The sequence below is a fragment of the Octopus sinensis genome, linkage group LG6, assembly GCF_006345805.1.
Source record: "Octopus sinensis linkage group LG6, ASM634580v1, whole genome shotgun sequence".
NCBI classification, from domain to species: domain Eukaryota; kingdom Metazoa; phylum Mollusca; class Cephalopoda; order Octopoda; family Octopodidae; genus Octopus; species Octopus sinensis.
Window position 1 is genome coordinate 30962156 of NC_043002.1, and position 20000 is coordinate 30982155.

Sequence of the window (20000 nt, forward strand, 5' to 3'; positions counted from 1 at the left end):
AATCTATTACACGAACATGCGCAAAAAAAAAATACAAATAACCCCAGATCCGATTAGCAACCGTAGAGTCTACATCTTCTAAATTTTAATGAGAAAGATGGGTAAAAAAAAGTCTTTATCAAAGTGCCCCACGGCACGAGTGAACTTAGAAGAGTATAATTGTATCCCCCCACTCAAACGCTTGGCTATTTATGTATGTAGTTTATCAGACAAAGAGTGTTGCTGAAGGAGCTGCCTTCCAAGTCTTATGATGTCATCAGCCTCATGTATGCAAACTTAGTCAAGGGGTGCATTTCTTGGATGTATTTTAGTTTGGTGGTTAAAAGATGTTTCCTAAGGGATATGATGCAACAATCAAAGGCGTTTTGGACCGATGTTATTCCTCTACTACCTTGTTTTCGATTTACGCGGAAATTATGTGTGCTTATTAGTATTTTTCGAGTTTTCATATCAATGGCTCGGATCTCATAAAGCAGCCCAAATGTTGGTATGAGTGCTGGCTCTGCAAACACATTGTGGGCCAGTTTTATTGAATGCAGAGTGTTCTACGGTCCATATTTTCTTTATTCGGTTGTAATATTCTTTAGTGACACGTGTTTTGTTGCAGGTGCCATTGTAAGATATATTTTCATCCACCCCTAGATACCTGTAACATTCCTTTTCAGATACAAGGGAAACTGTCAAATCGATGGAGACTTTACTGGTCTGGTTTATAGTTTTTCCCTTTTTACCACCATATAACAACATTAATCCTGACCAAGCTGCAACCCGACAACCTTTGAGAATATTGTAACTAGGTCAAGGCTCTTTTTCATCTCATGCATATTCTTTACATGAAGTTTTAAGTCATCTACAAAGAAACACTGTGTAATTTTGGTATTTCTTTCTCCTTGTGAACCAGTGAGATATCCTTCAGACTTCCTTAGCATGAATGACAAGGGGTTTACAGAAAGTATAAACATCACAGAGAGATTGTTCCTTGAAATATGCCTTTGCGATACTGTAATCTATCGGTGATAATACAATCGTTCTTTGTGTTTAATGTTTGTATGTATGTATGCATGTATGTATGTATGTATTCTACATCACTATGAATTGATATTCTTCGATTCTCGGAAATCCATTTGTTTAAATGCTAGCAATATATCATAAATATTGTAGTAGTTCAATGAGTAAGACAATTGCTGGAGTCGTGATAAATGTCCTAATTTTCACAATACTCACTTGTTAGCAGCATTCAGTTTTCCCGTAATATTTAGGCTTTCTTGAGCTTTAGAGGTGTCATTTTTAATTTGAAAATAACTTTTATTTTCAATTGTCGTGTATCGAATTTAAAGTCACCTTATTCTAATTACTTCGTGACACGTTGTTGCGACATATCTGATCTCTGTGTAAATTTGGTTTCACATAAGTTGTATTCAAATAATCAATGTATTGCTTGATTAAAAATCATTTATTTTTCTTTTATCTCTGATTTCAGAAGCGTTTGATGGTTATTCAAACCCACCACTTAGTACCAAATGATTCAACTTATAGATTTTATTTACACAAATGCTTGGAATATCAAAGAGTAATGGCATTTATAATTCAGTTTAATACATTATGGAATAATGCATTTTGTTCCATACCTACATTTGATAGAAAGAAATTAACTTCAAAAGAAGCAATTCATAGAGAATGATAAATTTGGATGTATCTTTTGAGAAAGCAACAATACGTAGAAGTTGGTAAAGGTATAGAGAAAATACTCCCTGTGTGGCCCAACACACCAAACTCGTAATATACGAAATGCTTCACCATTAAAAGAAACAAAGGTCGAACGAAGATTAATTGAGGCCGAAACATTGCAATTCCACTACTGTTTATTAACACCTCTTTGAGAGGTGCGGACGAAATGATCGATAACTGAAAATGCTTGTAATCTTTCACATCGTCATCGTTCGCATGATGAACATGAGGTCAGGGAGAGCGTGTGTTTCTTTAAACTCCTTATAAAGATTTAGAACGGTTTAATGGGTTGCATGCATTTTTTCCCTGCTCCGTCCATTTAGAGATCTGTGAAACCAATGCAGTCGATGTCCATCCCAAACAGAAGTCAGACAAGATTTCAAGATAACTATGGTTAAGGAAGGAATTCCAAAAAGTTAACGCTTTAAGGAGTAATCAATTAATGTAGCGATTAGATAAAACCTGTTCGAAGAGGCGTAGAATGTTTCATGAGAGAAGAGTGAGGTATGCCGGGCGGGATCATATGAAGGTTATACTTAAGTAGTACTTAAAACACCGCGACGCTGCGTTTGCTGTTAAAATATATTTGTGAGCGACTCACCGTCGCTAAACAATCTGCTGGCTATCTTTCCTTTACGTCTTTCCTACGATAACCATGTATACACTAGCGGCACTCTCTCAAGTGTGGGAGCAGTATTCAATGGTGAGACTCATTTGATCTCTGTGCTTACTTTCTGTTCTCAAGTGCTCACATAAACGCAGCCTATATTCTAAATATAATGATGTCCTGCAAGATAATACTCATTTAGTGTGACATTTTTCATTTAGTGTCACAGATGTTTCACTTTCACAAAACAACTGTTCCCTTTATTGAAGAACGGAATTTATGGTTTCATAATGTAAATATTCCTAGGAAATAAATCTAAATATATAATTTCTAATACCTCCTATTTACCTGCTAAAAATTAAGTTAATGTACAGAATGTGTAACAACTCAAAGGAATTAATATGCAAATGCCAATCATTTTGAATAAGCACGAAACTAACGGAAAACAAAAAAGTAATAGGACTTTTTCAGCATAAAAAAAAAAGATAATTTCAGCAGAAAGGATATTAATATGTGGAAAGGCGGTGAGCTGGCAGAAACGTTAGCACACCGGGCGAAATGCGTAGCCTTTTTTCGTCTGCCATTACGTTCCGAGTTCAAATTCCGCCGAGGTCAACTTTGCCTTTCATCCTTTCGGGGTCGATTAAATAAGTACCAGTTACGCACTGGGGGTCGATGTAATCGACTTAATCCGTTTGTCTGTCCTTGTTTGACCCCTCTGTGTTTAGCCCCTCGTGGGTAATAAAGAAATACGTATTTCGTCTGCCGTTACGTTCTGAGTGCAAATTCCGCCGAGGTTGACTTTGCCTTTCATCCTTTCGGGGTCGATAAATTAAGAAAATGGGAAAACGGCCTTCTGAGTCTGTATGACTCGGGAAGGAAATTTACGTTTTTTTTTTTTTTTTTAAGTTCTATCTCAAACACCGATCAGAGTAACATAACAACCTTGACGTTAGTCGTTTTGTTAAGGACTCTAGGTTGTTCTTACATTAACTGAAACCTATTTGCAGATAATTTTCCCTTTGTTCAACTAGTCTCAGAAGTCGAGAAAAAGGCTATGTCCTTTATCCTTACCAATTTCACTAAACCTCGGCCATCTCTCACGCTTAGCGCTCATTGAGATTATAGATGTTGCATTAGAGAAAGATGTACGAAAAAGAGATGTGATTAACCATAGAGACGGAAGACGGAAATAATTGATGACATTCTGGAGATCGAAAATCAATTAAACGACTAATCAAAACATTGACCTGCATCAAAAATAGTTAACTGTTTCTAAACGTTAATTAGCTAAATACGCTAATACTATGTAAAGAAAAAGAGAAAGACAAAGACAAAGAGAGAGAGAGAGAGAGGAGAGAGAGAGAGAGAGAGAGAAAGTGGTTGGGGGCGGGGAGAGTTCTTCAGACATTCAAAATCTTAATGGATCTTTAGAGACTTAGCGAGATAAAAATCTGTAGTTGACTTTTTAGAATATCAAATACAGGTAATTGGAAAGGAAAACAAAATTGAAAATATTTACGAGAAAAGCAACAACGAAAACGTTGATGTTACTTAATATATATTTAGAAAAAAAGATAACAGATAGTTAGTAATATAATAGATTACAGAAATAATTATAATCGCAATGTAGTTAAACGGTTTAGCAATTTTGTATAAACTATGGAGATTGTCATAATGAAAATCTGAGATATAATTAATTTAATCTATAATTGTCACGCAAAGTAAGACACATTTTACAGGCGTGTTTGTACGTGTCTATGCACGTGTATGTCTATGTGTGTGCTATGTGAATGTCTGTGCGTACACACACATACACACACACACACATACACATGTATATATATAATATATATAATATATATTATATATATATATAATATATATATATATACAATATTATACATATGTATTTATATATGTATGTATGCATGTATGAATGTATGCACACAGTATGTTTGTATGTATATATGTGTGTGAATGTACGTATGTCTGTATGTATGTATGTATGTACGTACGTATGTATCAGAAAAATTACACTCAAAAAAATCAGAACGGCAACATGTGGAATAATTGAAAGAGATACAGGGATAAGTAAAGTAGAAATATAGGAGGTGACTAAAAGTACGAGTGTAACATGTGCAAACACAAACCGTAGGTGTATGTATGTGTGTGTGTGTTGGTATGTGAGTGTGTGTGTGCGTAAGTGTATGTGCGTACATGCATTTTTCAATGTACACATACAGAAAAGTATTTATCTGTGTGTGTGTGTTTGTGTATGTGGTTGTGTGTGAGTGTGTGTGTGCATTTATTATATCGACCTACACCGTATACATATATACACACAGTCATACAGATTTTATATATATATACATACATACATACATGCCTGCAAACATACATACATACAGATACAGATACATATATAAATATATAATATATATATATATATATATATATTATATATATATATATATATATATATATATATATATTATATAATATCTAATATATATACAAATATATATGCATATATATATATATATATATATTATATATATATATATATATATATAATATATATTATATAATATATATACGTGTATATGTGTACATATATAGACGTATATGTAGCCAAATGTATGCACTAGTATATGTATATTATATATATATATTTATCTGTACATGTATATATGTATGTATGTTTGTGTGTATGTACATACATATACGTATTTTATGTTAAAGCATTTATATATATAAACATGTATATGTGTGCGTCGTTGTAATTTTTGTGTGTATATGTATGTGTGAACGTCTGCGTGTGTGAGCATTTGTGTGTGAGATCATGAATGTGTATGTGAATGCGAATGTGTGACAAAATGTTTGCACAAATTTGCTAATTCAATCAAACCGCTATTGTGTTAGCAGGTACGTTTCTTTGTATTAAGACGAATCGGTGAAGGAATTATATAGATTATATCTTATTAATTATACACGAGGCAATTTAAGCGAAAAATAGGGGCCACTCCCTTTAGGGTATCGTTATTAATCCTATATTTATTAAACATTAATTATGCCCAGGAATTACATTCGTTCTTTCTTAAATACAAGCTTTATATACAAGTGAGTTTATATCCATTTATATCAACCGAAATGTGTATGTGCAGTTATTATTGCTATATGCTTTGTGTAAGAAAACTATGCTGGGAATTAAAAGCAATAACTGTATGCCACATATACACGTTTCTCTCTTATCTGTGGACATGTGTGAATATGTACGAATCTGTCAATATTTGTTGATATGCATATATATATGTAAAATGTATGTATATATATATATGCACACACAAATATATACATACACATATATATACATATATATATATACATGCATAGATAGTATATATATATATATATATATATATATATATATACATATTACACAAACATTTTCATGAAGAGATTTATACACACACATCCTTTTACTCTTTTATACTTTTACTTGTTTCAGTCATTTAACTGCGGCCATGCGAGAGCACCACCTTTGGTCGAACAAATCGACAGCAGTACTTATTCTTTATAAGCGTTGTTCATATTCTATCGGTGTCTTTTGCCGAACTGCTAAGTTACGGGGGTAAACACAGCAACATTGCTTATCAAGCGATGGTGGGGTGACAGAAACAAACACACACACACATACATATGTTATTATATATATATATATATATATTATAATATATATATATATATATATATAATATATATATATATCTATATATATATATATATATATATATATATATCTATATATATATATATATATATATATATTTACGAGGGACGTTCAATAAGTAATGCCTCTGACCCACTTGCAGTTGTTGATCTAGCATGTGCATCATTTATATGTCTATAGAGTAAGTGGCAAATTACAGCTCTGAATTAATTGTGGTTTCTGATTTACAGGTGTTTGAACTGAGTCAAGTGTGAAATGGAGCCTGTTGAGTGTCGAGCAGTGATCCGGTTTTTGTATTGGAAAGGACGCACACCACGGAAGACTTTTGATGAAATGAAAGTAACTTATGGTGATGATGCCCCATCATATGAGCTTGTAAAACGCTGGCATCGTGAATTCAAACATCGTCGGAACTCTGTGGAAACAGCTCCCAGATCTGGTTGCCCCCTTCTGCCATTGATGAGGCATCTGTCCGTCAAGTTGAGGCTGCCATTTTGGAAGATCGACGCATAATTATTCGCCAAATAGCCCATGAGGTCAAGATTAGTACCGGGTCTGTGGAAACTATCATTCATGACCATTTGCATATGCAAAAGGTGTCTGCCAGATGGATTCCCAGGTTGCTCACGCCTTTCCAGAAGCAAGAACGCGTCGAGTGCTCGAGGGTGAATTTGGAGATGTGCCAAGAAGGTGAGTCAAAATTTTTCAAAAGACTGATTACACAGGATGAAACCTGGGTCCATCGCGATGATCCAGAGACCAAAGCCCAGTCAATGCAGTGGAAGCACCGTGACTCCCCCCCCCAAAGAAGGCAAGGGTGTAGCCCTCCGCTGGCAAGGTCATGCTCACAGTCTTCTGGGACCAGGACGGAGTAGTGATGACAGATTTCCTGGCAAAGGGTACCACAATTGCAGGAGCCTATTATGCTTCACTTTTGAGGAAATTAAGAGAAGTTATCAAAATCAAGAGGCGGGGCAAGATCAGCAAAGGCATCCTCCTCCTGCAGGACAACGCTCCGGTCCACAACTCGCTTGTCGCCAGATCAGAAGCACAGGCGTATGGCTATGAACTCCTCCTCATCCCCCTACTTTCCTGACTTGCACCCTCTGATTTTCACCTCTCCCAATCATGAAGTTGTTTTTGAAAGGAAAGCGTTTCCAGATGATGCAGCCTTGATTTCTGAAGTCACGTTGAGGTTGGAGGACCAAGCTGGGTTCTCTTAAAAAACGGTCTCGGAGCCGCATCAAACGATGGGGAAATGCGTAACTCTGGGTGCTTCCTATGTAGAAAAAGACTAATAACTGTGCCAAGTTTCGTTGCTCTACTGCTATGGGAAGTGGGTCAGGGACATTACTTATTGAACGCCCCTCGTATATATATCAAATAAAATCAAAAACAGAACACAAAGGATGTCGCGGTACACATGTTTCAAGCTTTATAAACTACCTATTCTTACATAAGTGTATAATAGATATAAAGGATGATTTAAAGCTCTCTTCAGCCGCATACATTGTTATTCCAAAGAGTTACATCACACTATGAAAAATATGAAAAGTATATCATATCTCCCTGAGAGTGTATTTGTAAAATTTCATAACCAAATAGGCGTGTAGGGTATCATTGGATTTCGACAATCTGTCCATACAGTATGAACAGATTTTGGCGTACATGGCATACATGGTTGGCCAGGGACGTAATGAAACATCTTTGTGGGACTGTGAACGATGACTGGTGTTTGCACAAGCGTCGTTTCAAAGCTGTGCTGGCCAATCCAACGTATTTACTGGCTATGTTCGCATTCTTGGAGTATCCCTGGTTGACTCTGGACCTAGGGATGTTGTTGGTGTTACCGGTGTTGCTGGAACTGCTATCATTATGGTGCATTGGTCTGGCGGTGCTGGAATATCTGTTGCCGCCGTTGTTGTTATCGTCGTGGTGACCGTATCTGACCATAGGGTTTGGGCTGTTGCTGTCGGTGGTAGTTTGAGTACCACTGCTGGTAACGTAGGATGCGGGGCCTGTTACTTCCTCCTTGTATTTGGTACAGGTTACCCATTTCTTTCTGGTTGTGGTATAAGTACTGGGGTCAGCGATTACCTCCCCGGTGTGGTTGGTACCGGACGGGTCATTCCCTCTGTTTGTGATGTTAGTACTGTTGTCGTTAGTATCAGAGTTGGTGTTTCTGTCACTGTCGCCGCGTCCGGTGCCATCATTGTTGTTGGCTGGTACATTGTTGCTGTCTAGGTGTCACCGTAGCCTCGTAGGTGACTCATTCAGCCTCGCATCGGCTCCCTACTGGACAGTCATTTTACAGCATGCAAAAGTAACCTTCCTCCTCCCGTGTTTTGTAGGTGTTAAAATACTTTTATGTTCTGGTGCACAATTAAAGGGCACCCGTAAGCTATCTGTTGAATAAATGTCTGTATCTGTGTGTCTGTGTGAAGTACTTTGTATCAATCTAAGAAATATCCTTCCCACACAACTCTTGATATTGAGTGAGAAGGGTCCGGCAAGTCAAACGACGTTTCGGTGGTCTTCCTCTTCCGGGTACTAGGGCCTGGCATGTTGCAGATGCAGTCACTAAACCCTCTAAATGCCAGAGCCTTACAGCTTCCGTCGGCCAAACCCCATTCGAAAAATTTCGTAATCTCAAGTCTATGGTAAAAGATGTATTGTGCAGTGTGTGGTATCGAACTTGAAATGCAGTTGTCGTAAAAACGGCAACAACAAGTGAGTTACAAAATAATGTCCGCAGAAAATATAGAAAATTTTGACATGCGAAATATATTGGCATATTACATTTGACCCTTTTTCACTGGGCAGATGTCCATCGTAATTTCACTGACAACAGACTTAAACAATTCCTAGCAGTGTTAGCGTTTGACCGAGGCGTTTGACCGAAGTACTCGCAAAACGCCTAGTGCTTATCGCATGTAGTGAATTCGGGAGCAAACAGACCTGAGCGATCCTAGATATATTTATTCACAAGCATAGTGTCACATCAGATCGATTCAATCTGTTTGGAAATGAGTATTAATTTGTGAAATCCAAATTTCCAAATTTTGATTCATATGATTGATAGAGCAAAAGTCTGATGACTGGATTCTCTCTATAGTATCCAGACCCCTCCAGCGGTGCTTACTTAACTAAGGCGCCGATGGAAGAGCGATCAAATAAACAGCAGTCAAATTGCACAAGAAACAATTAATATTCATTAATATAGAATATCGTAAAATTAAGTGTCACAATTTAACTTCTCAGTTTTAATTAAAACGTTAATGAGAATTATGAGTCAAATGGATTAAACGTCAGTAAGATATGTTTTATATATACATAAATATTTTCATCATGCACGCTTCTGTTGACTCACGCGCACATATCCACTCACAGAGTGACCCACATGAAAAATCACATACACACTCACATATATATATATATATATATACATTTACAAATACCCTCTCATATATATAGTATATAATGTATATATATATTATATATATATATATATATTATATATATCCTATATATATATATATATATATATATAATATATATATAATATATGTATGTATATATACATATATGTATATATCAATACAAATACATATATATAATAGAAAACAAATTTATTACATGTACACACCAAACCATACACGTACGCAAAACACACACTCACATACACAAACGCACACACATTTATATCTGTAACATTCATAAGATATCTGAAAAATCGTTCATTGAAGTGTTATTAGGCAAGTATTCTGTGTCTTTGGGCAAGACACTTCACTCGACAAAGTTCCAGAAGTAATTAAGAAACTCGTTATTATGTCTCAGCTAAAATATGTCGAGGTTTTTGTTGTCTCATATGTTATATTTGAAATTACGGCATACGAGATATTTTGCCTTTTAGCATTTCTGGGTCGAAAGTAAATTTAATATAGTGCGGAGGATTTAAACCTACCACAGACCCTGAAACTTATTTTCTATACAACAGTTTAAGTTTATATTCTAGGTATAATACATTCCAGCAATATTGAGCGAAATTATTGTAGTGTTCTTTTCATTTATTCTTTGTAATTTCATCTGATAAAGAGAACGATGATCTCCTTAGCATTCAGAGACATTATAATTATTTAGCCCCAGGGCAGGGCTAAACAATTAAAATTGAACCTATCTACAATCAAAGACTTTCCAGTCATGACCGTTCTGCCTTTGTGTTCAGAGACATTTCTTATAGGATTACATAATCCAACGTGTCATAACTTTTGTTTTCAATCTAGTACTATAGCATTAAGTCAAACAAGGTAGAACCTTGACAAATACTTCCCAAAATTATTCAGATAATATCAGTAATTAAACTAATATTTTCTTTTCCACACAAAAATAATTCATTCTAATTATATTTTGGGTGCTCATTACATTAAATACAGTAACATTTAGTTTATTTTTCATGTGAATGGCTTCTCCAAGTAATTAAAATCGGAGATTGCCTTGTATTTCTAAAATTAAGTTTAAGGAAAGGCGGCGAGATGGTAGAATCGTTAGCACGCTGAGCCAATAGCTTTGCAGTATTTAATCCGTTATTACGTTCCCAGTTCAAATTGCGCCAAGGTCGACTTTGCCTTTCGGGGTCGAAAAATTAAGTACCAGTTGAGCACTGGGTTCGATAATATCCATTTATCTCCTCCCTGGACTTGCTGCCCTTGCGCCAAAATTTGAAACCAATATTAAAGTTTGAGGAAAGGCGGCGATCTGGCAAAACGGTTCGCACTCCGGTCAAAATGCTAAACGGCATTTCGTTCGTCTTTACACCCTGAGTTCAAATTCCGCTGAGGTTGATTTTATATTTCGTTCTTCCGAGGTTGATAAAATAAGTACCAGTTGAGCTCTGGCGTTGATATAATCTATTAACCCCCACGCCCGGATTTGTAGTTGTAATCAATATTAAAGTTGAAGGCAGCTTTTAACTGATGAAAGATATATAAATGAAATGAAATTTCCTGGGCGTAGTTTCAGGCATCGAGAAAATTATTTCGTACAGCATATTGTAGATTAGCTACTATTTCTTTACTACCCACAAGGAGCGAAACACAGAGAGGACAAACAAGGACAGACACATGGATTAAGTCGATTATATAGATCCCAGTGCATAACTGGTACTTAATTTATCGACTCCCGAAAGGATGAAAGGCAAAGTCAATCTCGGCGGAATTTGAACTGCTAAGCATTTCGCCCGACGTGCTAACGTTTCTAACAGCTCGTCGCCTTCCATATTGTAGATTAGCTACGTTAAGAAAGACATCGAGAGCGAAGTGACGTGGGTGAAATATAGGCTTGGTTTCCTGTGGTCTATAGTCGCTGAGATCGGAGATGCATGGAAATTTCATATAATGTAGTCAGAAATGATCCTTTTCGGGCTTCTGTGATTAGAGAGAGAGAGAGAGGGAACTTATCCTTAAACTGAAGACGTGAGCGAGATTGTAGTCCGCTATAAACGACTTTCATGTGTCAGGTAGTGGTGGTGCTAAAGTGGGTGATGGATTCAGTCTACCACACAGGAATAAATATACTTGTCTCTCACAGGTTTCCTTACATTTTCCGTCGGCCAAACCTCACTCAGAAAAATTGGTCATCTCAAGACTATGGTAAAAGACTGATGTATTCTGCAATGTATTGAACATGAAATGCTGCTGTTGTAAAGCGAGCTTCTTAACTAAAGCCATGCTTACGCCCACAATTGTCGCAGAAGATGAGAAAAGCAATTTTAGTGAGTAGAGAACATGTTTGCAAATGGATATCCACTTTCTAAATGTGAGCATATGTGGTGCTGAAAAATGAAAATTAAATTAGGTGTGCAGGGTTAAGTGCAGTGAGTTTATGCGACTTAAAATGCTTTTGGGGACTATTTCACTTTCTTTTTTTTAACATAGACAAAGATGCTTAGATGTTCACGTAGGTAAATCTGAATAAACAAAATTATCAGTCTTCATTCATAACAGAGCTTAAATAACAAATTAAAGGATCTATCTTTACAAGATATTCGTCATCTTCACCTTTCCATTATTTTTCTAGTCTGTTAGTGAGCTGAGCTGAATTATAAAGATTTTTCGGGGGAAAAAATACGTCGCAGAATCTCTTCTGACTCGTTATGTTCTGGTTTCAAATTCATGCTTCATCTTTTTGACATCGTCAGTCCTCGCCACATGAAAATCAGTGTTGTTGTTTTGTTGTTTTTCATGTTCGCGTAATCTAGCGGTTCGGCAAGAGCGTCCGATTAGTACAAGATTGATAAGCACTAGTCTTAAAAGTATACATCGGCAAAGGACTAAAAACAGTGAGAAGAAAAAAGGATTACGCACACACACACACACACAACAGACAGACACACACACACACACACACACACACACCACACACACACACACACACACACACACACAAACGCTCACACACACACAACAGACAGACACACACACACACACACACACACACACACACCGCACACAGGCACACACACATATAGAGCGAGAGAGTGGAAGAGAGAAAGCCATTCTCTTATATAAGCAATTCACATTCTCCTAACGTTAACAAATTTGAATAAGGTTAATTATAACAGAAATATATATTTTAATCGGTCATCTATTATTATAAAAGTTATACGTACAGGCGCACTCATTTACGTACAACCAAACACAAACACACATAAACACACTCACACACATACGCACACACATACACACATTCAATGAAAATATAAATAGCTACAAGTGTGTGTTTATGTCAATTTTCATTTTGAACGAATTAGTTTTGTGGAAACATTTGTTGTCTGGTACTAAATAAGCTGAGAATTGAAAACTAGGTTAATTACTGTTATTAATTATAATAATTATATTTTTTGATGGCGAGTATGTTAAAGAGAGAGACACATACTTCAAGGGAAATAATCATAATGAGAAAGTGGGTTGATGAGGAGGAGGTGGGCACGATATATTGCGACGTTTCAAATGCGATTTGGGCGTCTATTATTGGGACAATTTGTATTCCATTAGTAAACTAATATTTCTGAGAAAGGACTGACAATTTTTTGTTTCATTGTTTTCATATACATCTCTTATCTCCAAGATGTATTGTGTCTCCAAACAAAATTTTCCATTAGCCAGTGAAGGAATCTGTTAGTGATCGACAGATATGTTTAGAGTGTCAGCAACCCCTAATTTAAAAAAAACAAAACATTTCTTACCCTCATAAAATACAGCGGACCTACATGTGCTAAGCCTATCAACATAGTCATCGTAACGTAGCCGAAAGATATTATATATATGTAAATAAGTATATTACATATATAAATAAGTATATATATAAATAAGTATATATATATTATATATATAATAATAATAATAATAATAATAATAATAATATAATAATAATAATAATAATAATAATAATAATAATATTAGGGAGTAAATCCAAACTTACAGGGAAAAATTAGATTTAGGATTAAATCCAATTTTATAGTATAAATATATATTATAGTAAATTAGAGATAAAACCACTATTAGGCAAATCAAACAGTGAAAATCATAAGCCAATACGTACAAAAAAAATTAATTAAAAAAATATAAAATATAAATATAAAAAATAAAAAATATAAAATTCCAAATTAAAATACTTAAATTAGAGTTAAAATTTTGAAAAATATTTAAATAATTTAAACTTATAAATTTTAGATATGTATATATTTTGTTTTTAAAATTTTTTTATATATTATTATCATTATTATTTTATTATTTTATTATTTTTTATTATTTTTTTTTTGGTAAATTATATAACTATCAAAAAGTATTAAAAGTTTAATATAAGATAAATAGTAAATACTATTTATCTTATATTAAACTTTTAATACATTTTGATAGTTATATAATTTACAAAAAAAAAATGAATAAATAAGTAAATAAAATAAAATAAAATAATAATAATATATTAAAAAAATGTTTTAAATATATATATAATATATATATATATATATATATATATATGTATATATATAAATTAAAAATTATAAGTTTAATTATTTAAATTTTTTTTTATTTTTAACTTTAATGTACATATTTTAATTTGGAATTTTATATTTTATATTTTTTATATTCATATTTCATATTTTTTAATTAATTTTTTTCTATGTATTGGCTTATGATTTTCACTGTTTGATTTGCCTAATAGTGGTTTTATCTCTAATTTAATATAATATGGCCAAACTTTGGCATCGAGAGTCACACAAATGCCAGAACCGGGCGCCACTGCGTGGCACCAAGGACTCCAAATTTGCCATCAAGATGTAGGACAAGATACTGTGAGGGACCTGCATGGTGTAGATGCGGATGTCTTTAAAGTAGGACTGGATCTCTTCCTGTCAGGTGTCCCGGATGAACCAACTTCACGGCAGGAGGTGCAGATGAGGGCTGCTGCATCGAACTCTCTCATGCACCAAATGGCAGTTGTTAAAAAGCATTCGTGAGGTAAAATCATGTAGCAAACCAAATGGCGGTGCCCCAGCATGGCCACAGCTCATGAGCTGAAACTGGAAAAATCAAAATCATATATATATATATATGTAGAGATAGATAGATAGATAGATAGATAGATATACATATATACATACACACACATGCCCCCCCTCCACATATATATATTGAAAAGTCTGAATTTACACTACCCAGATAACAAGTTCAAATTTATACCTGTAATTATCGGAGCACAGGGATATGTAACACACTGTGGTCTTCGAATTTGTTGTATATTTCAGTTTGATTGCCTCTTCACGTGAAGGTAAAAATATTATTTTTCTGCTCTCAAGGCACGGAAAGTCACAACGGTATAACAAATAATACAAGTTTCAAGGATGTACTATGCTAAGACTATACCAGCAGTACCTATGTGGACATTTCATGATCTCAAGGATTAAACGATTACTGTTCACAGTGCAATTCAAATGAATTCATATTCGTAATTTAACAATATATATAAAGTCTACCCCAGCATATCTTTGGTATTTGTGTAGTATTTTAACTATACTTTGATTAAGATAACCATACTTACGTTAGTTCAACGTGACATGAGGAGTAACGTAAAGCGCTTTATTTTACTCAGCATCGTTTTTTGACTGATATTGGCTTATTTAGTTCAGGCAATAAAGAGTACTTTACATATTTTAAAGAAATGCATCAAATTTAAAATACTCATCCAAGTCTTAGTCTTGGGTAAAATGTTGCAGTTATATTTATCGTTATTGTGTAGGTGAGAGGAGAGACACTGAATCGATCTGGTATTGACATAATTTGTGTTTCATTATTTTCTCTAGAAATCATCAGAAAACCATTCATCATGCACATTTGTAAAACACTACTCGTAATGTGTAATGAAATTTTCCCTACATCATTGCATTACTAAGTAAATTTTCAACATTTTTACTGTCGGATATAGCTATACATCACTGGTCACAATGCGTTTTATCCTTCGAATAATTCTACCCCACTGGCTTGGTGAGCAAGACCAACATTCTCCCTGATTGGGTGGCTAATCCGTCGCAATGTTATCCACTGACAGCTGAGTGGATGGGCGCAACGTGAAATGAAGTGTTTTGCTCAAGAATACAACGTCCTGTTCAGTCGAGCCCACGATCTAGCGTTCGTGAGCGCAACGCCCTAACTTACTAGGCCACGTACTTTCACCCCATAGACAAACACACACACATGTACGTATGTATAAATATGCATGTGTATGTAGGTGTATTTATATAATAATACCTGCTTATAACCATAACCTCCACAGAAATACAAACGTCAATATATATATATATATATATATATATATATATTATATATATATATATATATATATATATACTTATTTATATATACTCATTATATATATATATATATATATATTATTTATTAATTTTTTATGTATAAATGATTCAATTTCAAGAAATTTAGTCGAACGAATCTACCCAAATGCCTTTAAAATGCCTATACTTATTCTATTGGTTAAGCTGCGGGGACGTAAACATACGAACACCGGTTTTCAAGCGGTTGAGGTGTACAAATACAGACAGAAAGGTATACACACATTTAACTGCTACTTATGCAGTGTGCTACATATTCCCGTGCTCCGATAATTACTTGGTATTTTCTTTGTCGCCGACGTTTTCCTCAATGTTAACATCTGCCTAGCAGCTGATTTCCACTAAAGTACGTAGTTTCTTTTCTCCGACCTAAATCACAATGTCAGATCTATTATGCTTACATTTCATTGAAGTTTTCACTGCGACAGGATTTAGATTAGAGCACAAAATAACGTATTTTGCTTCAAATTTATGCCAACATTATGTGCGTTTTTTGATAAGAATATTTGTTAAGTAATTTCTATCATGTCTATGCTGTTGGTTTGACCCCATCTCAGAGTGGCACTCAAGATGTTATTCCTTCCTACTCAAAGGTGGCACTCAAATTTTCTTACTTCATTCTAAAAGGTGGCAATCAATATGTTCTTTTTGTTTTATTATGTTCCAGTTTCCCTAATAAGACGGTGAACTGGCAAAAACGTTATCACGCGAGACAATATGCCCAGCGTTATTTCGTTCCTCTTTTCGTTTTGAGTTCATATTCTGCCGAATCACCAGTCGAGTACTGGAGTCGATGTAATTGAGTGAACCCTTCCCAACAAAATTGCAGGCCTTATCCTTCTAATACAAAAAATTATTATTAAGGTAGTGATCTGGAAAAATCGGTAGCACGCCGGTGAAAATGCTTTGAAGCATTTCGTCCCGTGTATCATTTCTGAGCTGAAAAATTCTGAGTCACAATTCTGCCAGCTCTCTGCCTTAACCTACTGAGATATTGATTTCAAATTTTGATACAAGGCCAGCAATTTCGAGCAACCGGGATAAGTCGATTATATCGTTCTCATTGCTTAACTGGTACTTATTTTATCGTACACGAAAGGTAAAGTCGACCTAGGTGGAATTTGAACTCAAAACGTAAAAACTTACGAAACAGTGCTAAATATTTTGCCTGGAGCGCTAACGATTCTGCGAGTTCGCTTCCTTAACGCAGTAAAATATTGATGTTCCTATTCTTTCTATCTCCCCCTCTTTCACCCACCATATAAATATATGTGTGTGTGTGTATATATATATACATATATATATATATAAATATATACATATATATATATATATATTATATATATTATATATATATATATATATATATATGTATACATATATATATATATATATATATATATATATATATATATATATATATATACATACACACACATATATACATACGTACGTACGTACATACATACATACGTATCTATTTTACTCTTTTACTTGTTTCAGTCATTTGACTGCGGCCATGCTTTTGCACCGCCTTTAGTCGAGCAAATCTACCCCAGGACTTATTGTTTGGAAGCCTAGTACTTATTCTATCGGTGTCTTTTGCCGAACCGCTAAGTTATGGGGACGTAAACATACAAGCATATGTTGTCAAACGACGTTGGATGGACAAACACAGGCACACAATCCATACATACGACGGGCTTCTTTTCAGTTTCCGTCTACCAATTCCACTCACAATGCTTTGGTGGGCCGAGGCTATAAAAGAAGACACTTGCCCAAGGTGCTACGCAGTGGGACTGAAGCTGGAACGATGTGGTTGCACTTGTTATTGTTGTTATTGTAGTGATGGCTGTTGATATCGGTGAGCTAGTAGAGTCGTTATCACGCCGAGCAAAATGCTTAGCAGCATTTCGTCTGTCTTTACATTCTGAGTTCAAATTCCGACAACGTCCACATTCCCTTCCATCCTTTCGGGGTCGATAAGTTAAATACGAGGGAAACAGTGGCGTCGACGTAAGCGACTAGTCGCCTCCCCCAAAATTTCAGACCTTTTGCATTCAGTAGAAGTGATATCATTATTGATATTATAACTTTAATTGTTTCGTTGCTCCTGCTCTTGTTTTACACGTCCTTTCAACATTGACACTGAACAATATTTGAAAGCATTCCAGTCGTTATAAGCCCGTCATTTCCTAGAAAGTATGTCATGCCAAAGAACACACGGTTGCTCTTTTTAGCAGATGAATTGACCTCTTAGAGAACCCAATGTTTTGACGATAGAGTTCATATATTAAGCACTGGCAGCAATACGGCATTATGTGCTATTACAAAAATAGTAGCAGCCTTAACCTTTCCAAGTATCTGAATCTAAAATATCGCGAAGCATCTGGAATTCTCTTAAATAATGAAGCTACTGTAGAAATAATTATAATGCTAATCATTATATTACTTCATTACTTTTGATAAAATACTTCCATTCATCTGCGAAATACATTGATATAGTTGTAAGTGGAATAAGTAGTTTGAGGGAGGTAGGTGTAGGGTCATTAATGATACCGCCAATAAGCAATAATAATAATAATAATAATAATAATAATAATAATAATAGTAATAATAATGATGATGATTTCAGATATTGGCGCATGACCAGCAAGTTCAGGCGTGAGGTAAAGTCGATTACATCGACTCCAGTGTACAAATGGGACGTATTTCATTGATCTTCACTTATGTGTTTTCGCAAAAGATGTCCTACAGCAAATGTTCGGCTCATTATAGCAGAGTTGCTTGTCTGTTGCTTGACTTTAACCAGTTGAGCATGTTCCTTATTGGCTGAAAATATGTATGTCCCAGATACTTTAATGGGTGAGCGTCATAGCCATGTATAGAAGAATTTGGTGCGTTTGAATATTTCGCCCTTGAGGATATGGATGTTTCGGTCATCATACTTAAATAACCCTTATTCATGAATCTGTTGACCAGGATGGGCTACACGGCTGAAGAAAATTCTAACTAGACCGAGTAGCAAGATCGTGTATTGTTTATCTTGGAATGGAATCACGATATAGAGCTCATATGTTTGCGATTAATGTACCCGGTATACTCTTATTAGATGAGTAGCCATGATGGGTATATTGGACTTCGTACATCTATATCGTAAGGTCAGTTTTTGATGGCGAGTGCTGTTATCTCACTCAATAATAATGACAATAATGATTTCTATTTTAGGCACAAGGCCTGAAATTTTGAGGGATTTTATTGATCTCAGAAATCAAGTCATATTATTTTATCGACCTCAAAAGATAGGAGGATTGATTAGACCTCGGCGGCATTTCAATCCACTATGTAAAAGCAGATGAATTGCCGGAAAGTATTTTCCTCAGCGCGTAAACGAATGAGCCAGCTAATCTACCCAATAATACTAATGATAATAATTACAAATTTTGACACCAGGCCAACAATTTCGGGATATGGGGAAGTTGAATGAATTAACCCCAGTACTGAACTGCTCCTTATTTTATCGACAGTGAAAGTACGAAAGGAAAAGTCGACCGCAGCGGAATTTGGACTCAGAACATGAAGACGGACGAAATACCGCTAAGCATTTCGCTCGGTGTGCTAACAATTCAGCTAGATCCGCTTTCGAAATAATAATAATAATAATAATAATAATAATAATATAATAATAATAATAATAATAATTCCCAAATCAAATGAAACAGAAAAACCAGAAAACTACAGACCAATAACCTGCCTCCCTACTATGTTCAAGGCATTTACTGCAGTGATATCACAAAGGCTGAACAAGCACCTGGACGAAAACAAAATGTTCCCAGAAGAGCAGAAAGGATGCCGCAAAGGCTCATATGGCTGTAAAGATCAACTAATGATTAATAAAGCCATAACTGCAGACAGCCACAGAAAGAAGAAAGGCCTCAGTATGGCCTGGATTGACTACAAAAAGGCGTTTGATAGCATCCCCCACACATGGATCCTCGAAACACTAGCCATTAACAAAGTAGCACCAA